A 12,890-nucleotide genomic window follows, 5' to 3' on the forward strand; every position below is an offset into this window, starting at 1 on the left:
ATAAAATTCATCAAATTTGAGTTGAAAGTTGCATAGTTCTGATCATAAATAGGTTATGGCGGCCATCTTGGTGGCCATTTTTGACGCCATGTTGCATTTGTGTGTACTTTATTAAACTTAACCAATGTCTGATGATATAAATGTGTTCTTTGCCCCCTGAAAACTGGGTATAGACATAAATTTCATCAAATTTGAGTAGAAAGTTACATAGTTATGATCATACATAGGTTTTGGCGGCCATCTTGGCGTCCATTTTTGACGCCATGTTGGATTTTTGTGTACTTTATTAAATTTAAACAATGTCTGATGATCATTATGTGTTCCTTGCCCCTTGAAACCTAGGTATAGACACCAAATTCATCAAATTTGATTGTATAGTTACATAGTTATGATCATAAATAGTTTTTTTCCCGATTTGGTTAGTTTCTCATTAATATTTATGAATATGCAAATGAGATAAATATATAATTTGGTCTTTAAAATAAAGAACAATGTGTAGCCATTGTTTAAACACTATTTTTTTGTATTACAATAAGATAAAATAAAATAATGATGTGATATAGTCTCCCTGGTCCGTTTTCCTATTTCGAGTGGCGGTTGCCATGGAAACTGGTTGTTATGGACACTTTCACTTGAGTTTATATTTGAGGACAAGTGAAAAAATTTACTTACTTGAGTTACTGAACAACTTGGTATAGGTGAAAATTAATCCCAGGGAGGGGGGGTGCATGGAGAGCCCTATTGGGACATGGCCTATTTGTGAAGATCTCCTTCACATATTCAATGTAAAGGCGATAATTGAAACAAAAAACGCAATACGTTTGCATAGAGACCCTCAACATATACCGTTTTTAAACGAACATTCCGTGCCAAATTGATTCGAACATTTAAAAAGATAGGTCATGCGATATGTTAGAAAGAACTCGACTCGAATCAAAGTTCACTGTTGCTTATCAATCTTATACCTGCTATTCTCGCAATATTGAAGGTATACCTTAAACTGTCAAGGTATCAGGTATTCTCAAACCACAAATCAAAATAGTTAAATTCTTGTACGTAACAATATTTCCCTTCCGCATGTACAAAACATATTCAAAAATAAAGTCATGTCAAGTGCTTCTACAGCGAATTGTGTCTTCATGTAAACTGTTTTGATTTTTTAGAGAATATAGCTTTTATCTTTAAAAATTCTTTGTAATTTTAAACTGAATTTTGTGTTTTTAAAAGGAATGGTTCCGCTGGGGCCTCTCGCGTGTGAAGCGAGCGTGATAACCACTACACTACGGAACCTGTATTATGTTCATTTATTGAGCATGAGTCTATAACTTCATGTTTGTGTACAAATTGTAGAATAATATGCGTTTCCCAGTGCGACATCTAGATAAAGTTCATCATAAACTTATGGATATGTGGCTCAGTGGTAGAGCGTTCGCTTTGCATGTGAAATGCCCCGGGTTCGATCCCTGGCATCTCCATATGATTCGAATAACGTTATTCAACATTTTACGTTTTATGTATACAGTCTCCTTGTGTTTTTTGTTTTAAACATAACCGCCACATCATCAGGTACAACGAGAACTTCATTACGAAACGTAGTTGTCCGCCTCTCCTTCCTTACGTTTACAAACCCTTTCCGGAGTGGGAGTTCATAGATAAGTATGCAATTTAAAAATGATTTGCATCAAATGATCCTCTTGAGAGTACTTTGCAATGTACAGTTATGTCCATAGCTCAAAGCACTTGAATACACATCTTGGGCAAATCTAAACATTATGCTTCTTGTTTAGAATTCGTTCGTTATTGTGAAAATGGGTTTTATTATTGGAGAAACAGTATTTTGTTGATCGGCCAAAGTTTTGTAATCACATTAAATGGAAATGACATTATGTTTAAGGGACATTTAGGCATCATACTTAATAATAATAACAGATATAAAATAACTGACAAGAATTGTTTTTAATTGACGCTACTTTGAGATAATAGCTTCAACTTAACCTGTCTGACGAACGATATAAATTATGTTGACTGTCGATATTTTAACAGAAGTTTTGTGGTTTATAAAGTAAATCATCTTTTTTAATTGAATGGTTCCGCTACGGCTCAAACGCATTACCTCTCGAGTGTGAAAGTTACAAAATATTTATAATACAAAAACATATTCAAAAATAAAGTCATGTCAAGTGCTGCTACAGCGAATTGTGTCTTCAAGTAAATTGATTTGATCTTTTAGAGAATATAGCTTTTATCTTTAAAAATTTGTTGTTACTTTAAAATGAATTTTGTGTTTTTAAAAGGAATGGTTCCGCTGGGGCTTGAACCCAGGACCTCTCGCGTGTGAAGCGAGCGTGATAGCCACTACACTACGGAACCGATATTGTGTTCATTTATTGAGCATGAGGCTATAACTTAATGTTTGTGTACAAATTATAGAATAATATGCGTTTCCAAGTGCGACATCTAGATAAAGTCGGATGTTCATCACATGCGTATAGGGATGTGGCTCAGTGGTATACCGTTCGCTTTGCATTTGAAATGCCCCGGGTTCGATCCCCGGCATTTCCAAAAGATTCGAATAACGTTATTCAACATTTTACGCTGAATGTATACAGTACCCTTGTTCTTGTTTGTTTTAAATATAACCGCCACATCATCAGGTACAACGAGAACTTTATTACGAAACGCAGTTGTCCGCCTCTCCTTCCTAACGTTTACAAACCCTTTCGGGAGTGTGAGTTCATAGATAAGTAAGCCATTTAAAAATGATTTGCATCAAATGATCCTCTTGAGAGTACTTTGCAAGGCACAGTAATGTCCATAGCTCAAAGGACATGAATGCACCTCTTGAGCAAATATATACATTATGGTACTTGTTTGGAATGTGTTCGTTATTGTGAAAATGGGTTTTATTATTGGACACACGGTATTTTGTTGATCGGCAAAAGTTTTGTAATCAAATTAAATGGAAATGACATAATGTTTTAGGGACATGACATTGATCACGTAGTAATTTAGGTATCATATTAAAAAATAATAATAGATATCAAACAACTGACGGGAACTGTTTTTATTGACGCTACTTTGAGGTAAAAGATGCATCTAAACCTGTCTGACGAACGATATAAATTTCGTTGACTGTCGATATTTTAAAAGAAGTTTTGTGGTTTTTCAAAGTAATTAATCTTTATTAATTGAATGGTTCCGCTCCGGCTCAAACGCATTACCTCTCACGTGTGAAAGTTACAAAATACTTTGTGAAGATCTCCTTCACATATTCAATGTAAAGGCGATAATTGAAACAAAAAACGCAATACGTTTGCATAGAGACCCTCAAAATATACCTTTTATTAAACGAACAGTCCGTGCCAAATTGATTTGAACATTTAAAAAGATAGGTCATGCGATATGTTAGAAAGAACTCGACTCGAATCAAAGTTCACTGTTGCTCATCAATCTTATACCTGCTATTCTTGCAATATTGAAGGTATACCTTCAACTGTCAAGGTATCAAGTATTCTCCAACCACAAAGCGAAATAGTGAATTTCTTGTACGTGACAATATTTCCCTTCCACATGTACAAAACATATTCAAAAATAAAGTCATGTCAAGTGCTTCTACAGCGAATTGTGTCTCCATGTAAACTGTTTTGAGTTTTTAGAGAATATAGCTTTTATCTTTAAAAATTCTTTGTAATTTTAAACTGAATTTTGTGTTTTTAAAAGGAATGGTTCCGCTGGGGCCTCTCGCATGTGAAGCGAGCGTGATAACCACTACACTACGGAACCTGTATTATGTTCATTTATTGAGCATGAGTCTATAACTTCATGTTTGTGTACAAATTGTAGAATAATATGCGTTTCCCAGTGCGACATCTAGATAAAGTTCATCATAAACTTATGGATATGTGGCTCAGTGGTAGAGCGTTCGCTTTGCATGTGAAATGCCCCGGGTTCGATCCCTTGCATCTCCATATGATTCGAATAACGTTATTCAACATTGTATGCATTATGTATACAGTCTCCATGTGTTTTTTGTTTTAAATATAACCGCCACATCATCAGGTACAACGAGAACTTCATTACGAAACGCAGTTGTCCGCCTCTCCTTCCTTACGTTTACAAACCCTTTTCCGGAGTGGGAGTTCATAGATAAGTTTGCAATTTGAAAATGATTTGCATCAAATGATCCTCTTGAGAGTACTTTGCAATGTACAGTTATGTCCATAGCTCAAAGGACATGAATACACATCTTGGGCAAATATAAACATTATGCTACTTGTTTAGAATTCGTTCGTTATTGTGAAAATGGGTTTTATTATTGGAGAAACAGTATTTTGTTGATCGGCCAAAGTTTTGTAATCACATTAAATGGAAATGACATTATGTTTAAGGAACATTTAGGGCATCATACTTAATAATAATAACAGATATAAAATAACTGACAAGAACTGTTTTTAATTGACGCTACTTTGAGAAAATAGCTTCAACTTAACCTGTCTGACGAACGATATAAATTATGTTGACTGTCGAAATTTTAACAGAAGTTTTGTGGTTTTCAAAGTGATTCATCTTTTTTAATTGAATGGTTCCGCTACGGCTCAAACGCATTACCTCTCGCGTGTAAAAGTTACACAATATTTATAATACAAAAACATATTCAAAAATAAAGTCATGTCAAGTGCTGCTACCGCGAATTGTGTCTTCAAGTAAATTGATTTGATTATTTAGAGAATATAGCTTTCATCTTTAAAAATTCGTTGTTATTTTAAAATTAATTTTGTGTTTTTAAGAGGAATGGTTCCGCTGGGGCTTGAACCCAGAACCTCTCGCGTGTGAAGCGAGCGTGATAACCACTACACTACGGAACCGATGTTGTGTTCATTTATTGAGCATGAGGCTATAACTAAATGTTTGTGTACAAATTGTAGAATAATATGCGTTTCCAAGTGCGACATCTAGATCAAGTCGGATGTTCATCACATGCGTATAGGAATGTGGCTCAGTGGTAGAGCGTTCGCTTTGCATGTGAAATGCCCCGGGTTCGATCCCCGGCATCTCCAAAAGATTCGAATAACGTTATTCAACATTTTACGCTGGATGTATACCGTCTTCTTGTTCTTGTTTGTTTTAAATATAACCGCCACATCATCAGGTACAACGAGAACTTTATTACGAAACGCAGTTGTCCGCCTCTCCTTCCTAACGTTTACAAACCCTTTCGGGAGTGTGAGTTCATAGATAAGTAAGCCATTTAAAAATGATTTGCATCAAATGATCCTCTTGAGAGTACTTTGCAAGGCACAGTAATGTCCATAGCTCAAAGGACATGAACGCACCTCTTGAGCAAATATATACATTATGGTACTTGTTTAGAATGTGTTCGTTATTGTGAAAATGGGTTTTATTATTGGACACACGGTATTTTGTTGATCGGCCAAAGTTTTGTAATCAAATTAAATGGAAATGACATAACGTTTAAGGGACATGACATTGATCACGTAGTAATTTAGGTATCATATTTAAAAATAATAATAGATATAAAACAACTGACGGGAACTGTTTTTATTGACGCTACTTTGAGGTAAATGCTGCATCTAAACCTGTCTGACGAACGATATAAATTTCGTTGACTGTCGATATTTTAAAAGAAGTTTTGTGGTTTGTCAACGTAACTCATCTTTTTTAATGGTTCCGCTCCGGCTCAAACGCATTACCTCTCGCGTGTGAAAGTTACAAAATACTTTGTGAAGATCTCCTTCAAATATTCAATGTAAAGGCGATAATTGAAACAAAAAACGCAATACGTTTGCATAGAGACCCTCAAAATATACCTTTTTTTTAAACGAACATTCCGTGCCAAATTGATTTGAACATTTAAATAGATAGGTCATGCGGTATGTTAGAAAGAACTCGACTCGAATCAATGTTCACTGTTGCTTATCAATCTTATACCTGCTATTCTCGCAATATTGAAGGTATACCTTAAACTGTCAAGGTATCAGGTATTCTCCAACCACAAAGCAAAATAGTGAATTTCTTGTACGTGACAATATTTCCCTTCCACATGTACAAAACATATTCAAAAATAAAGTCATGTCAAATGCTGCTACAGCGAATTGTGTCTTCATGTAAACTGTTTTGATTCTTTAGAGAATATAGCTTTTATCTTTAAAAATTCTTTGTAATTTCAAACTAAATTTTGTGTTTTTAAAGGGAATGGTTCCGCTGGGGCCTCTCGCGTGTGAAGCGAGCGTGATAACCACTACACTACGGAACCTGTATTATGTTCATTTATTGAGCATGAGTCTATAACTTCATGTTTGTGTACAAATTGTAGAATAATATGCGTTTCCCAGTGCGACATCTAGATAAAGTTCATCATAAACTAATGGATATGTGGCACAGTGGTAGAGCGTTCGCTTTACATGTGAAATGCCCCGGGTTTGATCCCTGGCATCTCCATATGATTCGAATAACGTTATTCAACATTGTATGCTTTATGTATACAGTCTCCTTGTGTTTTTTGTTTTAAATATAACCGCCACATCATCAGGTACAACGAGAACTTCATTACGAAACGCAGTTGTCCGCCTCTCCTTCCTTACGTTTACAAACCCTTTCCGGAGTGGGAGTTCATAGATAAGTATGCAATTTAAAAATGATTTGCATCAAATGATCCTCTTGAGAGTACTTTGCAATGTACAGTTATGTCCATAGCTCAAAGGACATGAATACACATATTGGGCAAATATAAACATTATGCTACTTGCTTAGAATTCGTTCGTTATTGTGAAAATGGGTTTTATTATTGGAGAAACAGTATTTTTTTGATCGGCCAAAGTTTTGTAATCACATTAAATGGAAATGACATTATTTTTAAGGGACATTTAGGGCATCATACTAAATAATAATAACAGATATAAAATAACTGACAAGAACTGTTTTTAATTGACGCTACTTTGAGAAAATAGCTTCAACTTAACCTGTCTGACGAACGATATAAATTATGTTGACTGTCGATATTTTAACAGAAGTTTTGTGGTTTTTAAAGTAATTCATCTTTTTTAATTGAATGATTCCGCTACGGCTCAAACGCATTACCTCTCGCGTGTGAAAGTTACACAATATTTATAATACAAAAACATATTCAAAAATAAAGTCATGTCAAGTGCTGCTACAGCGAATTGTGTCTTCAAGTAAATTGATTTGATTTTTCTAGAGAATATAGCTTTTATTATCTTTAAAAATTCGTTGTTATTTTAAAATGAATTTTGTGTTTTTAAAAGGAATGGTTCTGCTGGGGCTTGAACCCAGGACCTCTCGCGTGTGAAGCGAGCGTGATAACCACTACACTACGGAACCGATGTTGTGTTCCTTTATTGAGCATGAGGCTATAACTAAATGTTTGTGTACAAATTGTAGAATAATATGCGTTTCCAAGTGCGACATCTAGATAAAGTCGGATGTTATCACATGCGTATTGGGATGTGGCTCAGTGGTAGAGCGTTCGCTTTGCATGTGAAATGCCCTAGGTTCTATCCCCGGCATCTCCAAAAGATTCGAATAACGTTATTCAACATTTTACGCTGGATGTATACAGTCCTGGGGTTCGTGTTTGTTTTAAATATAACCGCCACTTCATCAGGTACAACGAGAACTTGATTACGAAACGCAGTTGTCCGCCTTTCCTTCCTAACGTTTACAAACCCTTTCGGGAGTGTGAGTTCATAGATAAGTAAACCATTTAAAAATGATTTGCATCAAATGATCCTCTTGAGAGTACTTTGCAAGGCACAGTAATGTCCATAGCTCAAAGGACATGAACGCACCTCTTGAGCAAATATATACATTATGCTACTTGTTTAAAATGTGTTCGTTATTGTGAAAATGGGTTTTATTATTGGACACACGGTATTTTGTTGATCGGCCAAAGTTTTGTAATCAAATTAAATGGAAATGACGTTTAAGGGACATGACATTGATCACGTAGTAATTTAGGTATGATATTTACAAATATTAATAGATATAAAACAACTGACGGGAACTGTTTTTATTGACGCTACTTTGAGGTAAAAGCTGCATCTAAACCTGTCTAACGAACGATATAAATTTCGTTGACTGTCGATATTTTAAAAGAAGTTTTGTGGTTTTTCAACGTAATTCATCTTTATTAATTGAATGGTTCCGCTCCCGCTCAAACGCGTTACCTCTCGCGTGTGAAAGTTACAAAATACTTTTAGGCCATGTCCTAATAGTGTCTCCATGACCCCCCCCCCCCCCCCCTGTGATAAATTTTCACCTATACCAAGTTGTTCAGTAACTGGTGTCTATACGTAGGTTTTAAGAGGCAAAGAACATATAAAGATCATCGGAGCTTGTTGAAGTTTACAATAGGACACACAAATCCAACATGGCGTCCAAAATGGCCGCCAAGATGGCCGCCAAAACCTATAAATGATCATAACTATGTAAATATCCACTAAAATTTGATTATTTTGGTGGCTATACATAGGTTTCAAGGGCCAAACAACACATTAACATCATCAGACATTGTTTGAGTTTATTATATTACACACAAATCCAACATGGCGTCCAAAATGGCCACCAAAACCTGTAAATGATCATAACTATGTAACCATCGACTCAAAATTGATGAATTTGGGTCTATACATGGGTTTCAAGTGGCAATAACACATAAAGATCATCATACATTGTTTAAGTTTACAATAGTACACACAAATCCAACATGGCGTCCAAAATGGCCACCAAGATGGCCACCAAAACCTATTTATGATCGTAACTATAAAACTATCCACTCATGTTTGATGATTTTGGTGTCTATACCGAGGTTTCGAGGGGCAAAAAAACACATTGAGATTGTCAGAAATAGTTTAAGTGTATTATGTTAGACAGAAATCTCACATGCCGTCCAACGACACAATACGAAGGACCACAAGTCCATTACTTTTGACGTGATTCGTGTTATGTGAAATGCCATCGTTTGGACCTGCCTGCATTTTGACAAGAGGATCGATATTTTTCAGCTTCAGGCAACACTGCGTTGGCAGGGAATAATGTCTATCTTGCTTGCATCAGAACAAAATTCTTGCCTATGATTAATTATTATGAACGATGGGGACAAATCGTGCATTCTGTCAACATAAGCCTTATTTTGCAACCTTGCCACAACCTTCACACCATTGTAACGTTTGACCAACCCTTGTATTGGAAGGCTGCCGCAATCATCATTTATGCGCCACAAAGTAGTTGAAAATGTTGTTCAGAATTTGGGATGTTTCATAAACGTGTGAACTTGTGGGGGGGGGGGGGGGGCAAGGATCCCTCATGGAAGAAACTACTCTCAAAACATACTTAAGGCTGTCTATTGAGAACATGCAATTGTGCATATTTTGACACGAAAAGCTGTCCAGGGCTTCACGGGACCATGTTCTTGTTGACAAGTGCATACACAACCAGGACCCAGGAAAATCCAGACATTCAGATACTTCTGGATAATGCCAAGGATTTGTACTCTAACAACGCTAGCAGATGATACATGTTATGCAATTTTGATCAAACTCGAGAGGGCTACAGAGAAGAAGAAACAAATTCTTGTACGTAACAATATTTCCCTTCCGCATGTACAAAACATATTCAAAAATAAAGTCATGTCAAGTGCTTCTACAGCGAATTGTGTCTTCATGTAAACTGTTTTGATTTTTTAGAGTATATAGCTTTTATCTTTAAAAATTCTTTGTAATTTTAAACTGAATTTTGTGTTTTTAAAAGGAATGGTTCCGCTGGGGCCTCTCGCGTGTGAAGCGAGCGTGATAACCACTACACTACGGAACCTGTATTATGTTCATTTATTGAGCATGAGTCTATAACTTCATGTTTGTGTACAAATTGTAGAATAATATGCGTTTCCCAGTGCGACATCTAGATAAAGTTCATCATAAACTTATGGATATGTGGCTCAGTGGTAGAGCGTTCGCTTTGCATGTGAAATGCCCCGGGTTCGATCCCTGGCATCTCCATATGATTCGAATAACGTTATTCAACATTTTACGTTTTATGTATACAGTCTCCTTGTGTTTTTTGTTTTAAATATAACCGCCACATCATCAGGTACAACGAGAACTTCATTACGAAACGTAGTTGTCCGCCTCTCCTTCCTTACGTTTACAAACCCTTTCCATAGTGGGAGTTCATAGATAAGTATGCAATTTGAAAATGATTTGCATCAAATGATCCTCTTGAGAGTACTTTGCAATGTACAGTTATGTCCGTAGCTCACAGGACATGAATACACATCTTGGGCAAATCTAAACATTATGCAACTTGTTTAGAATTCGTTCGTTATTGTGAAAATGGGTTTTATTATTGGAGAAACAGTATTTTGTTGATCGGCCAAAGTTTTGTAATCACATTAAATGGAAATGACATTATGTTTAAGGGACATTTAGGCATCATACTAAATAATAATAACAGATATAAAATAACTGACAAGAATTGTTTTTAATTGACGCTACTTTGAGATAATAGCTTCAACTTAACCTGTCTGACGAACGATATAAATTATGTTGACTGTCGATATTTTAACAGAAGTTTTGTCCGCTACGGCTCAAACGCATTATCTCTCGCGTGTGAAAGTTACAAAATATTTATAATACAAAAACATATTCAAAAAATAAAGTATGTCAAGTGCTGCTACAGCGAATTGTGTCTTCAAGTAAATTGATTTGATTTTTTAGAGAATATAGCTTTTATCTTTAAAAATTCGTTGTTATTTTAAAATGAATTTTGTGTTTTTAAAAGGAATGGTTCCGCTGGGGCTTGAACCCAGGACCTCTCGCGTGTGAAGCGAGCGTGATAACCACTACACTACGGAACCGATGTTGTGTTCATTTATTGAGCATGAGGCTATAACTAAATGTTTGTGTACAAATTGTAGAATAATATGCGTTTCCAAGTGCGACATCTAGATCAAGTCGGATGTTCATCGCATGCGTATAGGGATGTGGCTCAGTGGTAGAGCGTTCGCTTTGCATGTGAAATGCCCCGGGTTCGATTCCCGGCATCTCCAAAAGATTCGAATAACGTTATTCAACATTTTACACTGGATGTATACAGTCTTCTGGTTCGTGTTTGTTTTAAATATAACCGCCACATCATCAGGTACAACGAGAACTTGATTACGAAACGCAGTTGTCCGCCTCTCCTTCCTAACGTTTACAAACCCTTTCGGGAGTGTGTTGACAAGTGCATACACAACCAGGACCCAGGAAGATCCAGACATTCAGATACTTCTGGATAATGCCAAGGATTTGTACTCTAACAACGCTAGCAGATGATACATGTTATGCAATTTTGATCAAACTCGAGAGGGCTACAGAGAAGAAGAAACATGAACTTGCCATGACCTCAAAGACACGCATAGTATGGCTGAATTATCAGCTAATGATTACAAATTTAAGCATATTGTACTGTGTGTTGGCTTATACATTAGCAGGCAGTGTCCGATATGCTATCCATCTTTGCTAGGTACATAACCTGCAATCTGCTTATTACTACATGTATCTGCAGCAAATAAGCAACCTAGAGGAATCGCACCCGAATGTTTCGAAAGTTTAGTATTGGTTTTTACGTTGTTCGTAGGAAAAATCTGTGCTGGGCTGGGCTAGGATGTGATCTTGTCATTGAGCAAACATTAATGATGTTTTTATAGAGCACATGTGGTCTAACCCGCGGCAGTGGAATGACCGAGGAAATGCAAACCCCTTGGACCCTATCTGCAATATTCGAAGACAACAGTGCGATGCAGGATTTTACAGAATTGACCTTAACTACAAGTCGACAACACAAAGACTCAACTGAGGCGTGCATCAAAGGGGATTCTTCTGATCTAGAGAAAATGCAGACACAGATTACAACCTGCTCACCATACACAGCTGACCTTACTCTGAGAAACATGGTCTATGGGATAGTGGCTGGGTCAGATATGAATGTTCGTTCAGTTGAGGCGGTTTGGAAAACGATCATACGAGATATCATAGGAAAGTCAGTCTTTGCTTATAAATTTACGAGAAAATGCAGAGCCAAAGCTAATGGGAATAGCTTGGCTGTTAAGATCGCTTCTGACCGTGCTTTTTATCCTGCTCTTCTGTTCCAGCGTTTCCTGGTGGTCAAAATCTGGAGATGCTTCCCTTTCAGTCGTATTGTCTTATGAGCTGAGCTTCCATCCTGCTGCCTTCTTTGAAGCTAAGAACATACTTTGTACAGCAGATAAGCCTCAGATCGCGACACATCATGTGAGGCTGTGATAAACTGTATTCATGATACAGATGCATGATGGTGGCAGTTTGCTGCATTGTTGACCATGGAGAAGGGCGACTCAAATAACGCACTAGACGAGTCTTATGTAGATTCAGAAAAAGGCATTACGGACAAGCGACAGTGGGGTTCGATGGCTACGAAGACGGTCATTATAACAAAAGACACCACGCACCGGAGACGATGAAACAAACGTGAATCATAATGAGAGTTTCAGCAAAGAAACAGAATGCTCATGTAAAAAAAGGAAGACTTTTTGACTCGTGACAGAAACAATGCCAGCAAGATTGCTTTGATCCGCACAACTCTGACTAAAGTGGGATGCTATGTTGTTCTGTCTTCAGGGGATGCAGACGTTGAAATTGTTAAATCAACAGTATAACGATCCCGTCGTAGCACCAAAACATTGGTGGACGAGGATACAGATTTGCTCATCTTGATCCTGCATTACTTTGAAAGGGACAATAAGACCATCTACATCCGCTCTGATGTAAATTAATGGTCAAAGGAACACAAAGTGTTTAATATTAACCTTTTGAAAGAACTCATGCTTATTCAGG

The 12,890-nt window shown here is 36.7% G+C and overlaps 8 non-coding genes across 8 annotated transcripts; 4 read left to right on the forward strand and 4 right to left on the reverse strand.

Annotated features, from left to right (window-relative positions):
• The first annotated feature begins 1,403 nt into the window (after positions 1–1,403).
• Positions 1,404–1,475, forward strand: Trnaa-ugc (transfer RNA alanine (anticodon UGC)). The gene has a single exon. It is a non-coding gene; the product is annotated as a tRNA-Ala (tRNA).
• Positions 1,476–2,297: 822 nt separating this feature from the next.
• On the reverse strand, positions 2,298–2,370 carry Trnav-cac (transfer RNA valine (anticodon CAC)). The gene has a single exon. It is a non-coding gene; the product is annotated as a tRNA-Val (tRNA).
• A 2,422-nt stretch (positions 2,371–4,792) lies between these two features.
• Trnav-cac (transfer RNA valine (anticodon CAC)) lies at positions 4,793–4,865 on the reverse strand. The gene has a single exon. It is a non-coding gene; the product is annotated as a tRNA-Val (tRNA).
• A 120-nt stretch (positions 4,866–4,985) lies between these two features.
• Positions 4,986–5,057, forward strand: Trnaa-ugc (transfer RNA alanine (anticodon UGC)). The gene has a single exon. It is a non-coding gene; the product is annotated as a tRNA-Ala (tRNA).
• A 2,229-nt stretch (positions 5,058–7,286) lies between these two features.
• Trnav-cac (transfer RNA valine (anticodon CAC)) lies at positions 7,287–7,359 on the reverse strand. Its single transcript has one exon. It is a non-coding gene; the product is annotated as a tRNA-Val (tRNA).
• Positions 7,360–9,962: 2,603 nt separating this feature from the next.
• Positions 9,963–10,034, forward strand: Trnaa-ugc (transfer RNA alanine (anticodon UGC)). Its single transcript has one exon. It is a non-coding gene; the product is annotated as a tRNA-Ala (tRNA).
• A 784-nt stretch (positions 10,035–10,818) lies between these two features.
• On the reverse strand, positions 10,819–10,891 carry Trnav-cac (transfer RNA valine (anticodon CAC)). The gene has a single exon. It is a non-coding gene; the product is annotated as a tRNA-Val (tRNA).
• Positions 10,892–11,011: 120 nt separating this feature from the next.
• Positions 11,012–11,083, forward strand: Trnaa-ugc (transfer RNA alanine (anticodon UGC)). The gene has a single exon. It is a non-coding gene; the product is annotated as a tRNA-Ala (tRNA).
• Positions 11,084–12,890: the final 1,807 nt, after the last annotated feature.

This window comes from Dreissena polymorpha, chromosome 8 (assembly GCF_020536995.1).
Source record: "Dreissena polymorpha isolate Duluth1 chromosome 8, UMN_Dpol_1.0, whole genome shotgun sequence".
NCBI classification, from domain to species: domain Eukaryota; kingdom Metazoa; phylum Mollusca; class Bivalvia; order Myida; family Dreissenidae; genus Dreissena; species Dreissena polymorpha.